Raw genomic sequence first — 27,117 nt, forward strand, 5'->3', positions numbered from 1 at the left:
ATACAATGCTCCAAAACCCATAACTCCACCAGTGTAATTTCCCAGCACCAGTGTTCCCAGTTTTCCTTACACCCCATTCAAGCCACCCCCACCGCAGCCTGCCTCTATGACAGGCACTTCTCATTTTCTGCCTCTCTTTCTCTTTTTCTCAATCATTTTAGGCATTATGGTTTGCATTAAAGATGATAAAAGGTTAATATGTATACCCCTTTACCTGCTTTCAATACTCACTCAGCTCTTGTCCAGAGTGATCATTTACAAGTACTATTATGATAATGGACCCTCCTGTATTTTAACTACACTCCATTGACCAACCATTGGCCCATTTTCCCTGACCATGGATATTAGTTTCATACTGTTCTTGTTTTTCTGTTTGTTCTTAATAGCCCACAATGAATGGAGTTATTCTCTATCTGTCCCTCTCCTTCTGACTCATTTCACTCAGCATGATACTTTGCAAGTATTTCCATTTATAGGCAAACTTAATGACCTCATTTTTTCTTAAAGCTGTTTAGTATTCTATTGTGTAGATGTACCATGTTTTTTTCTTCATTCGTCTGTTCTTGGCCACTCAGGTTGTTATATCCAGATTCAGGCTATTGCGAATGGTGCTGCAATGAATATAGAGGTGCACAATGTTTCTGCTGTGTGTTTTTGGGCCCAAGGGTATATTTCCAGAAGTGACATTACTGGGTTGAATGGGAGCTCAAGTTCTAGTGTTTTGAGGAATGTCTATATTGTTTTCTAAAAAGGCTGGACCAATCAGCATTCACACCAGCAATGAATGAGGGTACCTTTCTCCCTACATCTATGACAGCACTGGTCATTCTTATTCCTCTGTATATGTGCCAGTCTCTGTGGTATGAGATTACATCTCATTAAATTACATGATCCTGATGATTAGTGATGTAAAGCAATTTTTCATGTGCCTTTTGGCCTTTCAAATTTCTTCTTTGAGAAGTTTCTGTTCATTTAATTCTCCCCATTTTTTTGATGGGGTTGGGTATGTTTTTTTTCTTATAAAGTTCTACGTGCCTTGTATATCTTTGACACTAAGCCCTTATCAGATGGGTACTGGGTGAATAGTTTTTCCAATTCCATGCACTGTTATTGTATCTTAATCACTGTTTCTTTTTAGATGCCGAAGCTTCTGAGTTTAATATAGAACCATTTGTTAATCTTTGCTTCCACTTGCTTGGTTAGTGGTGTTTCATCTTTGAAGATACCTTAAGTTTCAATGTCATGGAGGATTTTCACAGTGTTTTCTTTCATGTACCTTATGGATTCAGGTCTGATGTTGGGGTCTTTAATCCATTTTGATCTGACTTTTGTGCATGACGTTAGGTAGAGTTCTCATACTCATGAGCTCGTGTTTTTTCAGCTCTCAATACCCCAATTCATTCTGGTTTATACTACTATTGTAACACGCTTCTATGTGAAATTATAAGATTAATTATCACCTTCTGTATTGAAAAAGCAAAAATAATGTACATATTCCCTTATCCTTTTATAATAAACACTTTCTCAATGGGAGTTTTTCAGCAGTGTAGTGCAATGAAAGGAAAACAGCCATTTCATGTAAAACAGAAAAGATTATGACCTTTTAAAGTTACTTAATTGTCCTCATCTGTAAGATGGGGATACTGTATTTACCATATAGAGATTTATGAATAAATTAGATTATATATCTAAAGCCATGTGGAATTTTAGTTGTTTAACAAATATTAGCCCTGTTGAGTACTTTGTCTGGAAATTTCTTCCCTAAGATCATCAAGCATATATCTTCTAATTTTCTTCTTTCTTTTCCGACTTTTTTGGTTTTGGTTTTGGGGACATGCCTGATGTTGCTCAGGCTTACTCCTAGCTCTGTGTTCAAGTATTACTTCTGATAGGGCCTATGGGACCAGATTGGATATTAGTGATTGAACCCAGGTCGGTGACATGTGAGGCAAACTGCCTATTCATTTTACAGTCTCTCCAGTCCCCTTTTATTACATTATACTTAAGAGTTTCCTTAATACCCTAGTGCCTCATTCCTCAGCTGCGCCAATCTCTAGGCCCACCAGGACATTCCAAGGTGGTAAGTGAAAATCCTGCAAATGGGGTAACATGACATGAGAATAGGGAATCAACTATTAAAACAGGAAGGGATATGACACAGGAATTTAAAAAGCTATGGTTGGAAGATGGTTGAGAAATGTGCCAGAGTTTAGTAGTCTTTGGACTTTAGCATGCCTAAGAATCCCCTGGAATGTTAATAATGTAAATATTGTCTGTTCTTGCTGCTCAACTCCCATCAGTGTTTGTAGCCTAGGTGAGATGCTTGAAGTTATACAGTGATATTGGTGATGAACTTTGAAATCTATTATTCTAAAGTTCTGTCTCAGATGCTCCTCTCAATTTTTTATCTTTTTGGTGCAGCAAGATAGTTTTATTGAAAGTTATTTGGAAAGATGTGAGGGGAGATGAAAGAAGTACATGTTTGAGAGAGAATGCAGGTTTCTCCAGAGTGGAAATAGGCAAGCAACGAAACACAGAGACAAGAAAACAAGCTAGATGTTCAAGGTAGAACACAGGCTTGAAGAGTAAGCTGATCTTCTTTTTCATTCTGTTAACTTTTTGAAAGACTTCAAGGTGCCAGATATGCCCATATTTCTGAATCCAGAGGAAATCACACTGAAAGACACCAGATTTTCTATTTCAACTGCATGTTGTATTTTCCCACCAAGTTATCTTTGAGACATATCATAATATAATAGTCATATAATAGTCTCAAGATGATTCTAAAGTGCATATAATGTAAAGACATAAATATATAAGATTATAAATTGTTTGGGAAAGGAGAATAATAAGGGATAAAGGGACCAATACTCTTGAAATATATTATTATATTGAGGAAACCATAGAAAGATCACTTAACATTCTGGAGGTGTAGCCAATGATTCAGTGCCATTTGCCAAGCAAGGGTAACAAATGGGATTACATCAAACCAAAAATCTTTGCACTGAAAAATAAATGATAAAAGACACGCAACAAACTGGGAACATGTTTACCAAACAATCATCTGACAAAGGGTTAACACCAAAGATATATAAGGCACTGAAAAACATTCATAAAAATGAGGGGTAGAGATGAAGAGAAACTTTCCCAAATAAGACATACAGATAGACAATAGGCATGGGGAAAAGTGTTCTGCGTCACTTTTCATTAGGGAAATACAAATCAAAACAACAATGTGATATTACCACACACTAGGCACCCACTACAAAGAACAAAAACTATCAGTGTTGACATGTATGTGGGGAACAAGAGAGTATCATTCACTGCTAATGGAAATGTTCACTATTTAAATGTTTAAGAAATAATATGTATGCGTTTCAGAAGGCTAAGAAGTGAGATATTGATGACCCAGCAATTCCACTTCTTAGCATATACCGCAAGGGCCCATAACTATTCAGAAAGGACATTTTTATCCCTATATTTATCACAATATTCATATTTATTCACAATAAAAAAATCTGGAAAAAGCCCAAATGTCCAAGAACATATGACTGGATAAAGAAACTATGCTATTTGTACACAATGGAATACTACTTAGTAATAAGAAAATATGAAATAAGGCAATTTGCAGCTATGTCGTGGGATCTAGAGAGTATCATGTGGAGTGAAGTTATCAGAAGAAAAGGGATAGACGCAGAATGATCTATCATATATGTAGTATATAGATATGGTGGGGGAGTAACATATTCAAAGAAGAATCAGAAACCCCCATAAATGGTTTCTAGTATGAAACTTACCACAGACTAGAATGGGAGGTGGAGCAGCATGGGGGTGGGGCACATTGGGTTGATGGAAGTGGATACTCTGGTGGAGGGTGGGTGCCGTAACTTTTATGTATGAAATCATATCAATAACAGTTCTTAAAAGCAATAGTGTTTAAGATTAAAAAATAACAATTGTATGCAAGGTTCAAGGGGGGATTTCCAGAATCCTGGGTCTAGATTGTAGAACTGAGAATAATAAAGAAAGAATGAAATCAAGGAGGGGAAGCAGAGGTTTATGGGTAGTAACAGGGCATGGGGTAGGGACTTTGGACACAGTGGTGGTGTAGAGGTGTGATATCTATATATGTGAGACACAGAAGCAACAAAACTCAAGGCACAAAATACAAACTATAACAATCAACCTTAAAAAATATTCCTGTCTGGAGAGATGAATTCATGAACTTTGCTTATAAATGGATAGACATGGAGAGTATCATGCTAAATGAAATGAGTTAGAAAGAGAGGGACAGACATAGACATAGTGCACTCATTTGTGGAGTATAAAACAACATAACATGAGGCTGACACCTAAGGACAGTACACACAGGGGACAGGTAGATTGCTCCATAGCTGGAAGCCTGCATCATGAGCAAAGGGGAGAAGGCAGCTGGAATAGAGAAGGGAAGGGATCACTAAGAAAAAGATGGCTGAAGGAATCGGTCGGGATGGGAGATGTGTGAAGAAAGTAGATAAAAGATCAAACATGATAACCTCTCAGGGTCTTTATTGTCAACCATAATGCCCAAAAGTAGAGCGAGATTACAGGGAATCATATCTGCCATGGAGGCAGAGGCAGGGTGGGAAGGGGGGCTTATACCAGGGATATCGGTGGTTGGAAATGTGCAGTGGTAGGCAAGTCAAGGATGCCCACTATCACCACTGCAGTTCAACATAGTACTGGAAGTACTTGCAACAGTGATTAGGCAAGAAAAAAACATTAAAGGTATTCAGATAGGAAAGGAAGAAATCAAACTCTCACTATTCGCAGATGATATGATACTATATTTCGAGAATCCTAAATCTTTTACCAAAAGAAACTCCTAGAAACAATTGTCTTGTAAAGTCGCAAGCTATAAAATCAACGCCCAAAATTTCATGGCTTTCCTATATGCAAATAATGAGACAGAGGAAAGTGACATGATAACAATAATCCCATTCACAATTGTGCCCCAGAAAATCAAAAACCTAGGAATCAGCCTAACTAAAGAGGTAAAAGATCTTTTCAATGAAAACTACAAAACGCTACTTCATGAAATAAAAGAGAACACGAGGAAATGCAAACATATCCCCTGCTCATGGATAGGAAGAGTCAACATCGTCACAACGGCAATACTCCCAAAAACATTATACAGATTCAACGCGATCCCTATAAGAATACCCAAGAAATTCTTCAAATAAATAGATCAAGCACTCCTGAAATTCATATGGAACAACAATAGCCATGAATAGCCAAAGCAATTCTTAGGAAAAAGACATGGGGAGGCATTACCCTCCCCAACCTCAAACTCATATGGAACAACAATATGAAATTCATATGGAATTCATATGGAACAACAATAGCCCACGAATAGCCAAAGAAATTCTTAGGAAAAAGATATGGGGAGGCATTGCCCTCCCCAACCTCAAACTCTATTACACAGTGGTAATAATTAAAACTGCATGGTGCTGGAACAAATCCAGGGCCGCATTCAATGGAACAGGGAGGAATATCTGTACACACAACCCCAAATGTATGAACATCTAATCTTCAATAAGGGAGCAATAATTGTGAAGTAGAAAAACGAAAGTCTCTTCAACAAATGGTGCTGGCATAACTGGACAACCACATGCAAAAAAAATGAGTTTAGACCTCGACCTAATGCCATGCACAAAAGATCAAAATGGATTAAAGATCTCAATATTAGGCCAAAATCTATAAGAAACATTGAAGACAAGGTTAGCAAAACCCTTCAGGATATTGAGACTAATAGTATCTTCAAAGGCGACACACCACTGACCAACCAAGTGGAAACAGAGATTAACAAATGGGACTATCTTAAATTAAGAAACTTCTGCACCTCAAAAGATACAATAAACAGAATACAAAGACAATCTACAGAATGGGAAAGGATATTTACCCAATACCCATCTGATAAAGGGTCGATATCAAGAATATACAAAGCACTGGTTAAACTCTACAAGAATAAAACATCTAACCACATCAAAAAATGGGTTGATGAAATGAACAGAAACTGTCCCAAAGAAATCCGAGTGGCTAAAAGACACATGAGAAAATGCTCTACATCACTAATCATCAGGGAGATGCAGATCAATACAACAATGAGATATCATCTCACACCACAGAGACTGGCTCACATCCACAAGAACAAAAGCAACCGGTGTTGGCGTGGATGTGGCGAGAAAGGGACCCTCCTTCACTGCTGATGGGAATGCCGACTGGTTCAGCCCTTTTGGAAAACAGTATGGACGATTCTCATAAAACTAGAAATTGAGCTCCCATTTGACCCAGCGATACCACTCCTGGGAATATATCCTGGAGAGGCAAAAAAAAAAGTACAGTCAAAATGACATCTGCACTTCTATGTTCATTGCTGCACTATTCACAATAGTCAAAATCTGGAAAAAAAACCGAGTGCCCCAAAACAGATGACTGGTTAAAGAAACTTTGGTATATCTACACAGTGGAGTACTATGCAGCTGTTAGAAAAGATGAAGTCATGAAATTGACATACAAGTGGTACTACATGGAAAGTACCATGTTAAGCTAAATGAGTCAGAAGGAGGGACAGACACAGAAATATTAAATTCATCTGGTAAATATAAAGTAACAAATTGGGAGATTAATATCCAAGAATAGCGGAGATAATTACCAGGAAGTTCATTCTATGGCTTGCAGGCCAGCCGCACATGCTGAGGGAGAAGGCAGCTTAGATAGAGAGGGGAGCACCAATTAAAGTGTATTGGGAGGATTCTCCCAGGATGAGAGATACATGCTGAAAATATACTATAGACAGAACATGATTGCCACTCAATGCCTCTTTTGCAAACCACAACACTCAAAAGGAGAGAGAGAGAACAAAAGGGAATACCCTGCCACAGAGGCAGGGTGGGATGGGGGGATGGGGTAGTGGGAGGGATACTGGGATCATTGGTGGTGGAGAATGGGCACTGGTGGAGGATGGGTACTCGATCAGTGTATAACTGAATCCCAAGCACAAAATTTGTAAGTTGACAACTGTACCTCATGGTGTTTCACTAATAAATTTTTTTAAAAAATTAGAACAGATGTTAGTTATGAACTTAACATTTAACCCTCAGACGGGGTTTTTTTTTTTTTGGCTTTTTAGTTCACAATCCGTGATACTCGGGGCTTTCTCCTGGCTCTGTACTCAGTAATTAGCCCTGAGAGTGCTCAGGGGACCATATGGAATACCAGGAATGAACCCAGATCAGCTGCTTGTAATGCAAATATACTAGCAGCTCTACTGATTCTCCATGGACTTTACTTTGGGGGAAGACTTTTGATTTCCATTTCAATTTCCTTGATAGAGATAGGTCTATTCAGGTTTTTCAAATCTTGGTTCAGCCTTGGGAGGATATAGAAATCCAGAAATGTATCCATTTCTCTTAGGTTCTCTTTTTTTTTGGCATATAGACTCTCAAAGTAACCTCTGATGTTCTTTTCAATTTCTGTGGCTTCTGTTGTGATGTGGCCCTTTTCATTTCTTGTTTATTAGGTTTCTCTCTCTTTCTTTGCGAGTCTTGCTAGTGTGTTGTTTATTTTTTCAAAGCTCTGGCTTTTGGTTTCATTGATCTTTTTTATTTATTTATTTATTTATTTTTTGCAAATTCACCTCATTGGTTTCTGCTCTAAGTTTTATGATTTCTTTCCTCCTGCATGGTTAGGACTTATTTTGTTGGTCATTGTCTAAGATCTTAAGCTGTGAAGTCAAGTTGTTTACTTGGGCCCTTTCTTCCTTCATGATAAATGCTTATAGAGCTATAAATTTAACCTGGCTTTAGCTGTTCCCACAAGTTCCCATACATAGTGTCATCATTATTACTTGTTTCCAGGAATCCTTTGATTTTTTTTCCCTTGATGTCCTCTCTAACTCACTGGTTTTTCATCTTTGAGCTGTTTAATTTCCAGGTGTTTTATGTGATTCTCCATTTCTATATGTGATTGACTTCTATATTCTGTGCATCTTGGTCTGAAAATATAGTTGATACAATTTCCATATTTTTGATTCTATTGAAGTATGTTTTGTGGCCCAGCATGTGGTCTATCTTGGAAAATGTTCCATGTGCACTGGAGAAAAATGTGTATTAAGTTTTGGGGGGATGAAAAGCCCTAAATACATCTATTTTCTCTTTCTCTCCATTCCATATATTCCTTCAGAATTAGTACTATCTTGCTGATTTTTGGTCTAGTTGATCTATCAAGAGATGACAAGGTGGTGTTGAATTCTCCAACTACTACTGTGTTGCTATCAATGTCCTCCTTGAAGTCTATTAATAAATACTTTAAGTGTTTTTCCTGTCCCCCATTGGGTGCATATATGTTTAGGAGTGTAATTTCTTTCTGATGTACTTATTTCTTGATTGTTAGCAAATGGCCTTCACTGTCCCTTCTAATCTTTTTCAGCCTGAAATCTATCTTGTCGGTTTCTAGACGCACTGTGTCTTTTAATTACTGCATTTAAATCATTGACATTGAGAGAGCTTATTATCATGGGGTTTTGTGCCATCCTTCTATCGTAGGTTCTTTTGTTTGTGGGGTTTGTTAGAGTTGCCCATTCAGTCCTTTTTAAAGTTCCGTTTTGAGTCTATGAAGTTCATGAGCTGTTGTTTGTTCATAAAGTAGTGTATCATTCCTTTGAGTATGAATGAGAGTCTAGCCAGATAAAGTGAGGCACTCATGGTTCTGGTGCCTTCCTCCATAAAAATGTGTGGTCTTGCCACTGGACCCCATGGTCTTTTAAAGATGCTGCCCTGTGTTATGTACTTAGCAACTAACAGTTCAAGGAAGTCTGTATTTTTTACAAAATTATTAATTAGTCTTAAGAGCAAATTTCAATGGTTGACCATCATTGCCTCATGCAGATGTGCAATATTTCACCTAATTCTTTCTCATATTAGACAGTTTTACCATTATGTCCATATTTTATCATTACAAGTAACCTTTCAATTACTGATAACATACAAATAAATAAATTTGTGCATCTCCATTGCTTTCTTAGAATAGAACCATAGTAGTCTAAGGACTGGATCTAAGGGTAGAAACAGTTTTGAAAAAATTAGTTCATATAAGATTTATTATTTTACTTTCAATTGTGTAATTCAGTGGTTTTAAGTATATTCACAATGTTGAATGACCTTTTCCACTGTCTAATTTTAAATCAGCCATAACGGGTAGAGCCTTGCACATGGCCAACCTGGGTTTGATTCCTAGCATCCCATATGGTTCCCCAAGCACCACTAGGAATAATTACTGAGTGCTTGAGCCAGGAGTAACCCCTGAGCATTGCCTAGTGTGGCCAAAAAAGCAAAAAAAAAAAACCCAAACTATGGAGAGCTTCACAAATTTGCGTTTCACCCTTATGGCGGGGCCAATGTAACTAAGCAATAACCATAGAAAAAAATTTATTTCTCTTGATAAAATACATCAAGTTTTCCTTTAACAAGTATGTACCCATATCATTCCACCCAGCAACCTCTAAGAATGCCTACTTTATGCAATTTTTCTATCAGTTTTAAAGTATATTACAATTTAATTTAAAATATTATTTCTCCTTTATTAGCTGTTCTTTTGTTCCCACTTGAATGTATTGTTTCGTAGAGATCTGGCCTCTACTTCCATCCGCTGCACGTAGTCTCCATGGACAGTCACATCTAATATGGTAACCTCAGCCGCTTTCCTCTGTGAAAAATGGCCATATGTCTCTCTTATACTCTAACCTATTTGTAGCCAGATGTCAGGCTCTTTGCTAGGCATGCCTATCTTCATAATTTGAGCATGCATATTTGTGTCTGAAATCAAAGTGTCTTCTGAAGCTAACTCCTGCTCTTGACTTCATTATCTAGACTAGTGACACCACCATTCCCCCAGATGCTTTCCATTCTTCTAAGTCCTCTCTATATTCCATATCTAATTATCAGTTCAAACTTTTTGATTTTCTCCTGTGTTCTCTCTGACATCTTTCCCTTCTACTGTCATTGCCCTAGTTCTATATCTAAAAGATATATTATATCTAAAAGATACATATATAATAAAATTATATCTATTGTACTAACATACTTTGTTTGCATTTGGTATTTACTAAAGTAATTCATTCTACATGTGGTCATAAGATTTTTTTTTTATTCGTCGATTGCCTCGAGCAGGCCCCAGTAGCGTCTCTTTCATCCTCGCCCTGAGATTATATTTAAGGCTCTTTAGGAGAATGAGACCCATCACTGTTACTGGTATTTGGCATATTTGGTATGCCACGGGGACTTTGCCAGACTCTGCCCTGTGGGCAGGCTACATTCGATAGCCTGCGAATTTGTCCAAAGTAGGAATGAGATAATAAGATGTCATAAAAAGATGTCCTGATAAGATGTCGCGCGGCCGCGAATGTGGCCGCGCGGTTCCAGGAGCTGGATTTTATAGTCTCTGAGTCTTGGCCGTTGATGGGATTACACAGCACCAGGGAGCCAGGTGGTGGGTGTGACCCCCGCCTACTGGAATTTGGAGGATCTGGGTGGAGGATGCTCGACTCCAATCCGAGTAGGCTTGGAGATCTCGGCCTCGGAACCCGCGTGGCTTTGTCCCTCTGCCAGTACCTTCATGTGTGCAGAGAGTGGTCTCAGCATGGTGGTGACTGGTCCTGGAGGTCTTCGGCTGCCAGAGCCCTGGTCGGGGTGGGGAGGAAAGCTCAACCCGCTCCCCTCCAAGGGGCCCCGGCGAGGAATAGTCAGGCGCGGGGGCAGAAGACTGCACTGTTCTCGTCCGGGAGCTGGATTTTTATAGTCTCTGGTCATAAGAATATCCTCATGAAAACACTGTTTTTACAATTATTTTTCCTTTAAGAATTTGTTATTGTGATTCAAATAACATGTTTACAATACTGTTATGGTTTATAGTTTTGTATTATCACCACCAAAGTGCTCATGACCCTCCACCAATGTCCCCATACTACTTCTTGTATAATGCCCCTGTTCTCTTGTCCTCACCCAAATCTAGGAAAATCAGGTTTGTATTCCACTTACAAGAGCCTTTTATTGTTCAACACTGTCCATTCCCTTGTTCCGCATCCCAACATACCACAGATGAGTGAGGTCACTCATTACTTGTCTTCCCTTTCACTTATTTTGCTTAATATAATGCCTTTTAGTTCAAATTGCAGCTAACTGAAATATGCTATCGTTTCCTATTCATTCATTCATCATCCTGTTATTCGTCGATTGACTCGAGCAGGCCCCAGTAACGTCTCTTTCATTCTAGCCCTGAGATTATATTCAAGGCTCTTTAGGAGAATGAGACCCATCATTGTTACTGGTATTTGGCATATTTGGTACGCCACGGGGACTTTGCCAGACTCTGCCCTGTGGGCAGGCTACATTCGATAGCCTGCGAGTTTGTCCAAAGTAGGAATGAGATAATAAGATGTCATAAAAAGATGTCCTGATAAGATGTCGCGCGGCCGCGAATGTGGCCGCGCGGTTCCAGGAGCTGGATTTTATAGTCTCTGAGTCTTGGCCGTTGATGGGATTACACAGCACCAGGGGGCCAGGTGGTGGGTGTGACCCCCGCCTACTGGAATTTGGAGGATCTGGGTGGAGGATACTCAACTCCAATCCGAGTAGGCTTGGAGTTCTCGGCCCGGGAACCCGCGTGGCTTTGTCCCTCTGCCAGTACCTTCATGTGTGCAGAGAGTGGTCTCAGCATGGTGGTGGCTGGTCCTGGAGGTCTTCGGCTGCCAGAGCCCTGGTCGGGGTGGGGAGGAAAGCTCAACCCGCTCCCCTCCAAGGGGCCCCAGCGAGGAACAGCTAGGCACGGGGGCAGGAGACTGCACTGGTCTCGTCCGGGAGCTGGATTTTATAGTCTCTGAGTCTTGGCCGTTGATGGGATCGTTTCCTATAACTACAGAGTATTCCATTATTTATGTATGCTACAATTTCTCTATCCATTTATCTGTCATTAGACATTTGTGTTGACTACAGTACCATTCCTGGCTACAGTTAAGTGCTACAAGGAACATAGATATACGTATATCTTTTTAATTAATTTTTGTGTCTGTTTTGGAAATAGATGCCAGGAAGTTGAATTGCTGGGTCATATTGCATCTTTGCTCAGTGTTTTCATAAAAGCAAAGCCAAACAACATTCTCAAAAACAATGAACAAGGATATTTACCACATCCCTGCAGACACTGGTTGTTTCCAGACTTTTAAAATATATGACATGTTGCTTTCTTATCTTGGAATCTACAAAGCTCCTCTTTTACTTACTGTTCCATGTAAAGTGAATGTAAGGACTTTAAACAAATTCTTGAAAGGTTTCATGAGCTCTACCTTTTGTCCCTTTTTAAATTTACAATTAAGTATGATCTTTATCACTTGATCACTTGACATCCTGTTACTCATCGATTTGTTTGAGCAGGCACCAGTAATGTCTCCATTCGCCCCTGTCGCGTGCTAATGTAGCCCAGTGGCATCTGCTCGTTCTAGTAACACAAAGAGCCTCAAAACTTTCATTGAGGATCTTGACGAAGAAGACAGACCATCTTGTAGTTGGGTGGCCACATGGTCCTTTAACGTCCCATGAAATCCAGTCAGTAATGGCTCTAGTCCTTCAGTCGTCTCCAAATCTCATAACATGTCCAGCCCATCTGATTTTCGACACCTTGGCAAACGAGACAGCGTTCCTGATTCTTGACCATCGACAGAGGTCAGAACTCCAGATTCTTTCTCTCATTTGCGTGAAATGGGATACTCCAAGCATAGCTCTTTTAATTCCTCTTTGGGAGACCAGAATAGCATTCTCATCCTGTTTTTGTAGGGTCCAGGTCTCTGAGGCATATGTGAATGCAGGAAGACCAGTGGAATTGAAGAGATGTGCCCGAAGCTGGAGTATCTACGTCCTCTTAGCTATTTCTTCGACACTCTTGAAGGCATTCCAAGCTGCTCTCTTCCTCCTGCGTAACTCAGGTGCCAGGTCATTTGTCATGTTGACTTCTCGACCTAGGTACACATAACTGTTGCATTCAGAGATGGTTGTTCTGTTGAGAGCAAATGGAACATCAAGAAAGACACTATTTCTCATAAACATTGTATTCGTGAGATTCAGCTGGAGTCCGACCTTTCCACAGTCATGGTCAAAGTCGGCCAGCATTTGTGCCACTTGTCTAATGTTTGGTGCTATTAGAACAATGTCATCAGCAATGTTGAGGTGGTGTAGCTGCCAATTGTCTATCTTGACTCCCATTCCTTCCCATTCCAGTTGCCACATGACATTCTCGAGGGTGGCACTGAAGAGTTTTAGTGAAATGGTATCACCCTGCCGAACCCCTCTCTTGACATAGATGATCACTTCTTTGTAGAATGGTGAGATCCTGGTAGTTAATCCGTAATACAATGCACAGAGGATCCTTATGTATTGAGTTTGAATGTCCTGATTGGCTAGGGCTTCAATGACCACTTTCGTCCTAACAGAATCAAAGACCTTCTTTAAATCAATGAAGTTTAAACAAAGTGGCATCTTGAACTCCTGAGAAACCTCAATAAGCTTTGTTATCGTGTGGATATGTTCAATGGTGCTGAATCCTTTGCGGAACCCGGCTTGCTCGCATGGTTGTCCTTCATCTAGTGTTCTGCCAATCCTATTCAGGACTACTCGATTGAACAGCTTGTAGACGACAGACAACAGGCAGATGGGGCGATAGTTGCCAATGTCATGAATGTCCCCCTTCTTGTCCAGTGGTACAGTCCTGCTGGTTTTCCATAGGGACGGAACCTTGCATTCAGACAAGTATCATGTGAAGAGCCGAGCCAGTGTATAAATGAGTACTGATGGCAGGTTCTTCAGGTGTTCAGGTCTGACCTTGTCTGGGACAGGTGCTGTTCATTTCTTTACCGACGAAATGGCATGTCAAATTTCGGAATGGAGAACATTGGGTATGACATATCCATCCTGCGTTATTTGGTATGTGGGCAGGTGGACATGGCTATCAAAGAGATACGAGTAGAAGTCATGGATAATCTTTTCCATTATCCTTCTGGAATATTTGATAGATCCATCAGGACGTCAGAGGGCAGTCATCTTGGTCTTGTAGTTGGCAATGGACAGGCGGGCATTGCAAATGCTTTTCCCAGCTTTTGCCAAAACCAGTAATTACAATGGGTCTCATTCCCCTGACCCTTACAGAGCCACCAATACGGCAGCATTGGGAAGGATGTGGAAGGAGAGGCTGATAAAATCTCCAGGCCGAACTAGGCTGTCAAAACGAAGAAAGACAAAAATGACTATCTGCACTTTCAATGCAGATATGCTAGCATCAGATGCATCCATCAAGGACCTGATGATACAAGCATGAAAGGTCAAGTACGATATCATTGGTCTGACTGAGACTAGAAGTCATCAATCACATCACTCTGTTTTTGACACTGGAAAATAACTGTTTCTCAGAACACGCGACAAAAGAGTTGTCAGTGGTGTCAGTGTTTTTGTCAATAAGAACTTGGCCATGAGCATTGATTCGTTCAAATGCCTAACAACCCAAATCGGACAATTATACTTGAATAGATGTGACTCACTGCCAGCAGTTTCTAACTTTGTTGTCTACGCACCAATATCCAATTATGATGAAGGAGAAATTGAGAAGTTCTACTTGGAGCTGGATAAGTTCTATAAAAAATATCACACCTTCAACAAGATCATTTTCGGTGATTTTAATGCCAACATAGGACTGAGAAGATCAGCCGAAGAAGTCCACATCGGGACCCATGGCCTTGAATGGAATGAACAGGGTAAAAGACTGTCTGAGTTCATCATATTGACCAAGACCATCTATGGTAACTCACATTTCCAAAAGGCTGAATCTAAACAATGGACATGGGAGTCTCCTGGTTAACAGTTCCACAACGAAATTGATCACATCATATCCAATCGACGGTTTTGCCTGACTGATGTTGCTGTTGTCCCAAAATTCCAAATGGGATCGGACCACCATCTCCTTTGTGCAAAATTATTCTTCACACAGCGGGGAGAAAGGGCTGCAAAGTTTAAGAAGAGGACTCCCACAGCTCCCGGAGAATGCTCCAGGTCCCAAACAGAGCTGATATCACCAGGAACTCTCAGATTAGGTAGGTGCTGCATCCCGCCTTCTCCAGATGGAACCCCAGTGACCATGAGCCTCTACAAGCATAGCTTGAGCATGCGGGGACCAGGGCATTTACTCCAAACTGCCACGGGACTGCCCCAGTTCCCAGGTAACTACTGATTCCAGAAGTCACGCCCACAAACTGCCCCCCAGCGCCATCTTTACAGCACACAGCAACAAAGAAGAAAACCGCTGGGGGGCTCCACAGCTCCCGGAGAGTGCTCCAGGTCCCAAACAGAGCCAATATCACCGGGAAGTCCCTGATGGGGTAGGTGCTGCATCCTGCCTTCTCCAGATGGAACCCCGGTGACCATGAGCATCTACAAGCATGGCTCTGGCATGTGGGTACCAGGACATTTTTTCTGAACCACACAGCTGCTTATGAGGCCGCACGACGTTTCCTTATATGCAGAGTGATCAATGGAAAGTAAATCATCCAACATTTCTCCCTGAAAATCAGACTTGACTCTTTTCCAAACCACAACACCCAAAAGGAAAGAGAGAACAGAGGGGAATGCCCTGCCACAGAGGCAGGGTGGGATAGGGGGTGGGGGGTGGGAGGGATACTGGAATCCATGGTGGTGGGAAAAGATCACTGGTGGAGTGATGGGTATTCAAAATAAATTAAAAATAGAAGGGAAGAAAAGAAGAAGACTCCCAGAACAACCACCAACTGGGAGCTCTTTGACACTATTGAGGCAACATGGGAGGATGCTGTTCATTGACAACATTGATGAGGAATACGATCGACTGGTTCTGCACCTCCATGATTGTGCAAGGAACACCAAGAGAGAGGTAGCCACAAAAAAATGCCTGTCTTTGAAAACTCTTGAGCTTATTCGCCAATGTGGCTTGGCGCATGCCTCAGGCATCTGCAAGCAAATGTCTGAGCTCGCAAAGCAGTGCAGAGAAGCAATAAAGGAAGACCTCAAAGAGAGAAGAGCAGCAGTGCTGGTAGATGATCTTTATAAAACTTAGATAATGGTAATTTCCTAACTAACAATCTCCAATATCTTTCCAGGTCATTAATAATAAATGCAGGATACATTGGTGATGGTTATGGAGCTGAAATTCTGTGCATAAGAAACCATCACTAATACCATTGTAAACCACAAAATCACAATTATAACATTTTTAAAAGAATAAATGCAAATTCCTGTCTTGATATTTAAGGCCCAAGATGATCATTCATAGTTATATGATTGGATTTATTCTTTGCCTTATAAAAATAGTGTGCTTTTCTTTCCCCAGCATATTTCTCTTTCCTATTCTTGATGATGCAATACCCGGTATGACCTGCCCTCTGGTTTCCTATGGTTTAAATTATAGTGAATTTTCAAAACTTATCAGAGAGCCTTCTTTAAAGACTTCTTTGATTTAACCATAGTACCTAGCCTTCCTTTAACTTTCATTCTCTTTGTATTTTCTTTATGAGACAACATCATGTGCTGTTTAATTGTTAAGTAATTTTCTTCCTCCATCAAATGGAAAATTACTTGTGAAGATGCATAATATCTTCTTCATTTGAATGTGATCAGTAATACTTCTCCTAGCATCTTAAATGTAGTTAGGAGCTCTAAAAGTACTTGAATAAAGGAATGATTAAGATTGTCAGCTTTTATTTAACTAACAATGATTCCAATTTGAAATTATTTCTGCTATACTAAGAATGGGCAAATGAACAGAGTGTCCTGTCCAGAAGCACAAAATGTCACATCCCAGTCTTTTATGCTCATTTTCTATATTCAACCTGTAAACAAACATTGTTTGCTTTACCTCTTCAAATTTTCTCTAATCAAATCTTTTTTAAAAAAACATAGTAATGCTTTCTTAGAAAAAACATCATTACCTCATACTTCCAAAAATCCTTTCAACTGGTTCACTGACTTCTGATCTTATTTTGGTCATACTTTGTCTTAGTTTATAATCCAAGTAAAAGCTCTATAAAATTGATATCATGGTATTCCCCTCATTAACAACCACTGTAGCTTCCCCCTTCCCCCATAGAATAGAATAAAATCTCCCTACACTGTCCCTTGAAAATTCCATGCTCTGCCATTATTTCCCCATTAACCCAATACTGTCCTTCATGATCCAGTTCTTGGAAACATAGACAGTTTCCAGTGTCATGTTTGTCCAGTATTAGGTGATATTGATTCTTGTCCTAGAGTGTTTTGTTTTTATTAGGGAAAGAAATCATGAAATTGCAAGAATTAATTCTAAGGGCTTTGTGACTTTAGGTTGGATAAAAATTTTGTGGAGTCCATCATAGTTTGAAATGTAGTATCTCCAGTACTGACTTTTTAAGGACAAAGGTATATTGCTTAAAGGTGAAAGAAAGGGTACTTTGTATTATTTCTACAACTTCATTTCCAAGAGACACTAAATGTGTTACTGATAGAATCAAGAGCTGGAGGATATATCATCTCTCTTCTTTTTCATTCCTAGTGTTGATTAATGAAATTGAACATTATAGCCGAAACTTTAAGACCATTTGTTGAGTCAGATTAAGCTCTGTGAACCTGTTGTTATTTTCCCTTTGTGTTCCTCTAAAATTTCCCCCTGATATCTGATGTTTTATGATAAGTTTCATATATACATAAAAGAGGGGGAAAACATACTTTTTCAACTATGCAGTTTATGGAATTGTTTCCCTTGTTATACAATCGATGACGTATATCCCATCTATTTCCCGACTTTGTAATCATTGATAAGAAACAGTTTATTACAAATGTGTTTTGATCAATTTAAACACTGAAAAAATGGAACATACTTCTCATTCTGCTCTGAAAGAGAACTGCAGTTTCCATGTTTAAAAATTACTAAGAACTTTTGAGTCTCTGATAATTGCATAGATTTTCAAAGTAACTCATTTAGTTATTTCCTTCTAGCCATCCTTGGTAAATAGGACGTCCCTATGTTTTTAATTATTTATTTTTATTATAGTTTAGGTAACGTGCTTATAATTATAGCATTTGTATAGAAAGTTACTGCCAATTCACAACCAAAAAAAGTGCCCAAGACCCTCCATTACTGTCTTTTGACAGCCCTCCCCAAGTGCTCAATCGCCTGCCACTGGGACAGATCCCTGAAGAAACCCACCAGAGTTCTGGAGTTCTGCAGCACACACCCGCCCACCTAGCCCCCACCTTTCTTCTGCACAAGGCCTTGGGCCGGGGTAACCAGCATCCAGACAGGCTAGGCATGTGGCCTCCACTGTAGGGGATGTGGCCTCCTCAAAGTGGGCGTGGCCTTTTATGTGGCCGACCAGAGTTATTTTACCCATTCCCACCACTCTCAACTCATTTCCCAACCTATATCACCTAATTCTGTGCAAAATGTCCAGGCCACCTCAAACACAATACAACAACAATCCAGTGGCCTACACTATCTCTATTGAAAGACCAGTGTATGCAAAAAGCTGTACAAGCTCTACAAAAAAAAGAGTATATCATCCAATGCTTTACTAGATGCCTATCATAAATCACAGAATAATGTTTGATAGGAAGGACATATTCTACAAGGGGAGAAGGGTGACCACCATCAACCGATATCATTCAGAACCCTTTTTCGTAATAAGAGAGAACAGTGCTAGTGAACTTGAAGTTTCTACCTCTATACAACCACAACAACATGAAGAAACAGCACAAATATCCACTACAAAGAGGTCGAAGAAAAGAGTCCCGCATCCTCAACAGGGGTTACCCACAAATACAATCTCTCTGATAAAGAATTTCGAGATGAAATATCGAGTTTGTTCAAGGAACTCAAAGAATCAATGGAGCAGACATCCAGAAAATTAAAGGAAGAAATGAAAGAAACAGTGGATCAGATAGTCGAGAAAATACAAGAAGAAATGAGAGCAGAAATAAAAAAGCTACAAAAATAAGTGTTACAAATAAAGGATTCGGTAGATGAAATTTAAAACTCACTATGTGCCTCAACAGTAGAATAACTACAGCCACAGACAGGATCAGTGAGTTTGAAGATGAGCAACAGAAATCATGTAAGCAATAACAAACAATGAGATAAGACCACAAATAACTCTAAGGTGAATCAGAGACCTAGGAGATGACACCAAAAGGAACAACATTAGAATCATTGGAGTACCAGAAGATCAGGGAGGCAAACCTAATGAAAAATCCACAATGAAAGAAATCATTGCTAAAAAGTTCCCAGAGTTAAAGAATGCAGACATCCAGACCCAAGGAGCCAAAAGAGTGCCAGCTAAAAGAGACCTGAATAAAAAAAACTCCAAGGCATATCATAGTCAGAATGATGGATGCCATGGGTAGAGACACAATACTGCAAGGACAAGGTCAAAGAAGGAAATCACATACAAAGGAGCACCCCTTAGATTTACAGCAGACCTATCAGAGGAAACCCTCCAAGCCCGAAGACAATGATGGAATATAGTGAATAAACTCAATGAAATGAATGCCTCACCAAGAATACTTTATATAGCTATACTCTCACTCAAATTTGATGGAACAATACACCATTTTATAGATAAACAATAGCTGAGGAACATAATACACACAAAACCAAACCTAAAAGAAGGACTAAAAGGGCACTTGTAAGAAAAGAATGAGAACACCTATAAGCACAACCAACCCCTACAGAAAGGTGTCAAAAAAACCCAGTCTCTGCCCCCGCGCCTGGGTGTTCCTTCCCGGAGTCCCTTGGAGGGGAGCGGGTTGAGCTTTCCTCCCCGCCCCGACCAGGACTACGGCAGCCGAAGACCTCCAGGACCAGCCACCACCATGCTGAGACCACTCTCCGCACACATGAAGGTACTGGCAGAGGGACAAAACCACGCGGGTTCCGGGGCCGAGACCTCCAAGCCTACTTGAATTGGAGTCGAGCATCTTCCACCCAGATCCTCCAAATTCCAGTAGGCGGGGGTCACACCCACCACCTGGCCCCCTGGCGCCGTGTAATCCCATCAGCGGCCAAGACTCAGAGACTATAAAATCCAGATCCCGGACTAGAACAGTGCAGTCTCTGCCCCCGCGCCTGGGTGTTCCTTCCCGGAGTCCCTTGGAGGGGAGCGGGTTGAGCTTTCCTCCCCGCCCCGACCAGGACTACGGCAGCCAAAGACCTTCAGGACCAGCCACCACCATGCTGAGACCACTCTCCACACACATGAAGGTACTGGCAGAGGGACAAAGCCACGCGGGTTCCGGGGCCGAGACCTCCAAGCCTACTTGAATTGGAGTCGAGCATCTTCCACCCAGATCCTCCAAATTCCAGTAGGCGGGGGTCACACCCACCACCTGGCCCCCTGGCGCCGTGTAATCCCATCAGCGGCCAAGACTCAGAGACTATAAAATCCAGATCCCGGACTAGAACAGTGCAGTCTCTGCCCCCGCGCCTGGGTGTTCCTTCCCGGAGTCCCTTGGAGGGGAGCGGGTTGAGCTTTCCTCCCCGCCCCGACCAGGACTACAGCAGCCGAAGACCTCCAAGACCAGCCACCACCATGCTGAGACCACTCTCCGCACACATGAAGGTACTGGCAGAGGGACAAAGCCACACGGGTTCCGGGGCCGAGACCTCCAAGCCTACTCGAATTGGAGTCGAGCATCTTCCACCCAGATCCTCCAAATTCCAGTAGGCGGGGGTCACACCCACCACCTGGCCCCCTGGCGCCGTGTAATCCCATCAGCGGCCAAGACTCAGAGACTATAAAATTCAGATCCCGGAACCGCGCGGCCGCGAATGCGGCATCTTATTATCTCATTCCTACTTTGGACAAACTTGCAGGCTATCGAATGTAGCCTGCCCACAGGGCAGAGTCTGGCAAACTCCCCGTGGCCTACCAAAAATGCCAAATACCAGTAACAATGATGGGTCTCATTCTCCTAAAGAGCCGTGAATATAATCTCAGGGCTAGGATGAAAGAGACGTTACTGGGGCCTGCTCGAGGCAATCGACGATTAACAGGATGATGAAATGAAATGAAATGAAAATGACAATAATCTCTCTCAATGTTAATGGTCTAAATGTACCAATCAAAAGACACAGAGTGGCAAAATAGATCCAGAAACTGAAACCAACATTCTGCTGCCTACAAGAAACTCATCTGAACAGTAAGAGCAAACACAGACTCAGAGTTAAAGGATGTAAAACAATCCTGAAACCAAACAGCTCCCTCAAAAAAGCTGGGGTGGCCATAATAGTATCCAACAACATAGATTTCAGGTTGAAAAAGATTAGAAGGGACAGCGAAGGCCATTTTTTATTTATCAAGGAATATATACAAAGGAAGAAATCGCACTTTTAAAGGTATACACACCTAATAAGGGACCAGCTAAATACTTAAAACAATTGCTAACAGATTTTAAGGTGGACATTGATAGCAATACAATAGTAGTCAGAAAATTCAACACTACTTTATCACCTCTGGATAGATCAACAAGAACAAAACTCATAATGAAATATTGGCTTTGTAGGAAGTAATAGAAGAGAGAGGGCCAATAGTCCTATATAGGGATTTACAACCCAAAAAGAAAGAATACACATGTTTTTTCAGTGTACATGGAACATTTTCCAAGATACACCACGTGCTAGGTCACAAAACATACTTCAACAGAATCAGTAAAGTAGAAATAGTATCAAAAATCTTTTCAGACCATGATTTGCTAAAGACGGAAGTGAATCACACCGACACAGAAAACCAAATAAAAGAACCTAAAATTAAACAATTTAAATGTTGAACAACGAGTGGGTCAGGAAGGAAGTCAAGGACGAAATCAAAAGATACCCGGAAACAAATGAGAATGAAGACACGAGCTACCAGAATTTATGGGATTCAGCTAAAGCCGTATTAAGAGGAAAATTTAGAGCTATGCAAGCTTTCCTAAAGAAGGAAGAAAGGACCTACATAGATAGCCTGACTTCAAGTTCAAGATCTTAGTAAAAGACCAACAAAAGGAACCAAATCCAGCCGAAGGAAAGAAATAATAAAACTTAGAGCAAAAATTAATTACATGGAAACCCAAAAAACAACCCTAAAGATCAATGAAACCAAGAGCTGGTTCTTTGAGAAAATAAACAAGATTGATAAACCACTAGCAAGACTCACAAAGAAAGAGAGAGAGAGCACCCTAATAAACCGAATCAAAAATGAAAAAGGGGACATCACAACAGAAACCAATGAAATTCAAAAGATCATCAGAGACTACTTTGAGAGTCTGTGTGCCACGAAACAAAAGATCCTAAAAGAAATGGATAAATTCCTGGATTCCTATAATCTCTCAAGATTGAACAAAGAAGACTTGGAATACCTGAATAGACCCATTCATATGAAGGAAATTGAAACTGTAATCAAAAGTCTTCCCCAAAACAGAAGCCCAGACCCAGATGGATTCACTAGCGAATTCTTCAAAATATTTAAAGAGGACCTACTGCCAGTCCTTCTCAAGCTTTTCCAGAAAATATTAAAACAGGAACTCTCTGAACAGTTTCTATGAGGCACATATCTCCCTAATACCAAACGCAAACAAAGACACCACGGGCAAAGAAAAATATAGGTCAATATTCTTGATGAACATGGATGCAAAGATCCTCAACAAAATATTAGCAAATAGTATCAAAAAGCTCATCAAAAAGGTCATAAACCATGACCAAGTGCGATTTATCCTGGGGATGCAAGGATAGTTTAACATTCGGAAATCAGTCGACATAATCATATCAATAAAAGTGAACATAAAAACCATATTATCATATCAATAGATGCAGAGAAAGCATCTGACAAGTTCCAATACCCGTTTATGATGAAAACTCTTACCAAAATGGATTTAGAAGGAACCTTCCTCAAGATATTCAAAGCCATTACAACAAACCTACTGCAAGCATTATCCTCATTGGGGAAAATATAAGAGCCTTCCCTCTAAGATCAGAGACAAAACAAGAATGCCCAATCTCTCCACTTCTGTTCAATATAGTACTGGAAGTACTTGCATTCTCATCCTGTTTTCATAGGGCCTAGGTCTCTGAGCCATATGTTAATGCAGGAAGAATGGTGGAGTCAAAGAGTTGTACCCGGAGCCGGAAGTTCTTAGTCCTCTTAGCTATTTCTTCAATGCTCTCAAAGGCATTCCATGCTGCTCATTTTCGTCTGCACAATTCAGGTGCCAGGCCATTCATCATTTTGAGTTCTCAACCTAGGTACACATAACTGTTGCATTTGGAGATATTCCTTCCATTGAGAGCGAATGATATGTCAGGAATGAGTTCATTCTCATCAACATTGTCTTCATGAGATTCAGCTGCAGTCCAACCTTTCCACACTCACAGTCGAAGTCGCCCAACATTGTGCTGCTTGGCTAATGTTTGGTGTGATTAGAATGATACCATCAATGAAGCAGAGGTGGTGTAGTTGCTGGCAATCTATCTTAACTCCCATTCCTTTCCATTTCAATTGTCGCATGACGTTCTCAAAGGTGGCACTGATGAGTTTTGGTGAAATAGTATCACCCTGCTAAATCCCTCTCTTGTCGTCAGTGATCACTTCCTTGTAGAATGGTGAAATCCTGATAGTGAATCCGTAATACAGATCACAGAGGTTCCTGTTGTATTGAGTTTGAACGCCCTGTTTGGCTAGGGCTCTGATGACCGCTTCCATCTCAATAGAATCAAAGGCCTTCTTTAAATCAATGAACGTTAGACAGAGCGACATCTTGAATTCCCGAGAAACCTCAATGAGCTTGGTTACTGTGTGGATATGTTTGATTATGCTGAATCATTTTCAGAACCCAGCTTGCTGGCTTGTTTGTCTAGTGTTCTGGCAATCCTGTTCAGGATGACTCAAGTGAACATCTTGTAGACGACAGACAACAGGCAGATTGGACGATAGTTGCCAATGTCATGGATGTCTTCCTTCTTATACAGTAAAACAGTCCTGCTGGTTTTCCATTGGGATGGAACCTTGCATTCAGACAGGTAGCATGTGAAGAGTTGGGCCAGTGTATTGATGAGTACTAACGGCATGTTCTTCAGGTGTTTGGATCTAACGTTTTCTGGGCTGGGTGCTCTTCACTTCTTTACTGACGAAATGGCTTGTCGAATTTTAGATGGGAGAACATTGGGAACGACATCTCGATCCTGAGGAATTTGGTATGTGGCTATCAAAGAGATCCTAGTAGAAGTCTTGAATAATCTTCTCCATTGCCCTTCTGGAAGATGTTGTAGATCCATCAGGATGTCGGAGGGCAGTCATCTTGGTCTTGGCGAAGGAGAGCTGGGAATTGCAAATGCTTTTCCCGGTTTCTGCTGTATCTGCCAGCACTGCTGCTCTTCTCTCTTTCAGGTCTTTCTTTTTTTTTTTTAGATTTACAATTTTTTTGTGCTTGGGTTTCGATTATACAATGATCAAATACCCATCCCTCCACCAGTCCCCATTTTCCACCACCATGGATAATATCACGCCCACCCCCATCCCCCACATCCCACCCTGCCTCTATGGCAGGGCAATCCCTTGTGTTCTCTCTCTTCATTTGGGTGTTGTGGTCTGCAAAAGAAGCATCGAGTGGCAAACATGTTCATTCCATAGTCTACTTTTGACATGCATCTCCCCTACTGGGAGGATCCTCCAAACACCCTTTTTTTGGTGATCCCTTCTCTATCTCAGCTGCCCTTTCCCCTAGAATGACCGGCTGGCCTCTAAGCTATGGAGTAATCCTCCTGGTGCTGATCTCAGCTATTCTTGGGTATTAATCTCATACTTTGTTACTTTATATCCCCCAGATGAATGCAATATTTCTATGTCTATCCCTCTCTTTCTGACTCATTTCGCTTAGCATGATACTTTCCATGTTGTACCACTTGTATGTAAATTTCACGACTTCATCTTTTCTACCAGCTACATAGTACTCCATTGTGTAGATGTACCGAAGTTTCTATAACCAGTCATCTGTTCTTGGGCATTCAGGTTTCTTCCAGTTTCTGGCTATTGTAAAGAGTACTGCAATGAACAAACAAGTGCAAATGTCACTTCGACTATACATTTTTGCCTCTCTGAGATATATTCCCAGGAGTGATATTGCTGGGTCAAATGGGAGCTCAATTTCTAATTTTTTGAGAATCGTCCATACTGTTTTCCAGAAGGGCTGAACCAGTCGACATTCCCACCAACAGTGAAGGAGTGTCCTTTTATCGCCACATCCACGCCAGCATCGGTTGCTTTTGTTCTTTTGAAAGTGGGCCAGTCTCTGAGGTGTGAGATGGTATCTCATTGTGGTTTTGATCTGCATCTCCCTGATGATTAATGATGTAGAGCATTTTCTCATGGGCTTTTTTGCCATTAGGATTTCTTCTTTGAGAAAGTTTCTGTTTGTTTCATTGCCCCATTTTTGATGGGGTTGGATGTTTTCTTCTTGTGGAGTTCAACCAGTATTTTGTATATCCTCCTTATCAACCCGTTGTCAGATGTGTATTCGGCGAATATCCTTTCCCATTCTGTAGACTGTCTTTGTATTTTGGTCACTGTTTCTTTTGAGGTGCAGAAGCTTCTTCATTTAAGATAGTCCCATTTATCTATCTCTGTTTTCACTTTCTCGGCCAGTGGCGTGGCATCTTTGAAAATAACAGCTTCAATGTCATGGAGGGTTTTGCCAACTTTGTATTCAATGTACCTTATGGTTTCCAATATGATTTTGAGGTATTTAATCCATTTTGATCTTACTTTTGTACATGGTGTTAGGCAGAGTTCTAAGCCCATTTTTTGCATGTAGCCGTCCAGTGATGCCAGCACAATTTGTTAAAGAGGCTTTCCTTACACCACTTCACATTTCTTGCACATTTATCAAAGATTACAGCGGTAGAGCGTTCGCCTTACAAGCGGCCAACACGGCCAACCCGAGTTCGATTCCTCCGCCCCTCTCGGAGAGCTCGGCAAGCTACCGAGAGTATTCGATATGCCAAACACAGTAATAACAAAGTCTCCAATGGAGACGTTACTGTGCCCGCTCGAACAAATCGACGATCAACGGGAGGGCCTTTATCTTTACATTTAATTTTATGTGATCATATGATTGAGGGGAGATGTCAGTGTATTCAACCCTGTTTCATTGGTCTGCAGTTCTGCCTTTTTTGCAGTACCATGCTGTTTTAATTATTACTGCATTGTAGTATAGTTTGAAGTTGGGGAGGTTGATTCCTTCCATTTTCTTTTTCCCAAGAATTGCTTTAGCTATTCATGTGGGCTTATTTTTTCATATTAATTTCAGGAGTATTTGCTCCATTTCTTTGAAGAATTTCATGGGTATCCTTATAGGGATTGCAATGAATTTATACAATTCTTTCGGTTGTATTGCCATTTTGACAATGTTAAGTCTCCTGAACCATGAACAGTGGATATTTTTCCATTTCCTCATGTCCTGTTTTATTTCGTGAAGTAGCGTTTTGTAGTTTTCTTTGTACAGGTTCTTTACTTCCTTAATTAAGCTGATTCCTAGGTACTTGATTATCTGGGGCACAATTGTGAACGGGATTGTTTTTTTCATGTAGCTTTCTTCTCTCTCACTGTTTGCATATAGGAAAGCCATGGACTTTTGAGTATTGATTTTATAGCCTGCAACTTTACTATACAAGTGTATTGTTTCTAGGAGGTTTTTGGTGGAGGTTATTGGGTTCTCTAAGTATAGTATCATATCATCTGCGAATAGTGAGAGCTTGATTTCTTCCTTTCCTACCTGAATGCCCTTAATATCTTTTTCTTGCCTAATCGCTATTGTAAGTACTTCCAGTACTACATTGAACAGCAGTGGAAAGAGTGGGCATCCTTGTCTCGTCCCTGATTTTAGAGGGAAGGCTCTCAGTTTTCCCCATTGAGTATGATGCTTGCTGTAGGCTTGAGGTAGATGGCTTTAACTATGTTGAGGAAAGTCCCCTCTATACCCATTTTAGCTAGGATTTTCATTATAAACTGGT

The 27,117-nt window shown here is 40.7% G+C and overlaps 1 protein-coding gene across 1 annotated transcript in view; it reads left to right on the forward strand.

The window, feature by feature from the left end:
• Positions 1-27,117, forward strand: part of SHROOM4 (shroom family member 4) — a 388,903-nt gene that overhangs the window by 242,467 nt on the left and 119,319 nt on the right. The window lies entirely within an intron of this gene.

The sequence above is a fragment of the Sorex fumeus genome, unplaced genomic scaffold, assembly GCF_029834395.1.
Source record: "Sorex fumeus unplaced genomic scaffold, SorFum_2.1 ptg000065l, whole genome shotgun sequence".
Taxonomy (NCBI): Eukaryota; Metazoa; Chordata; class Mammalia; order Eulipotyphla; family Soricidae; genus Sorex; species Sorex fumeus.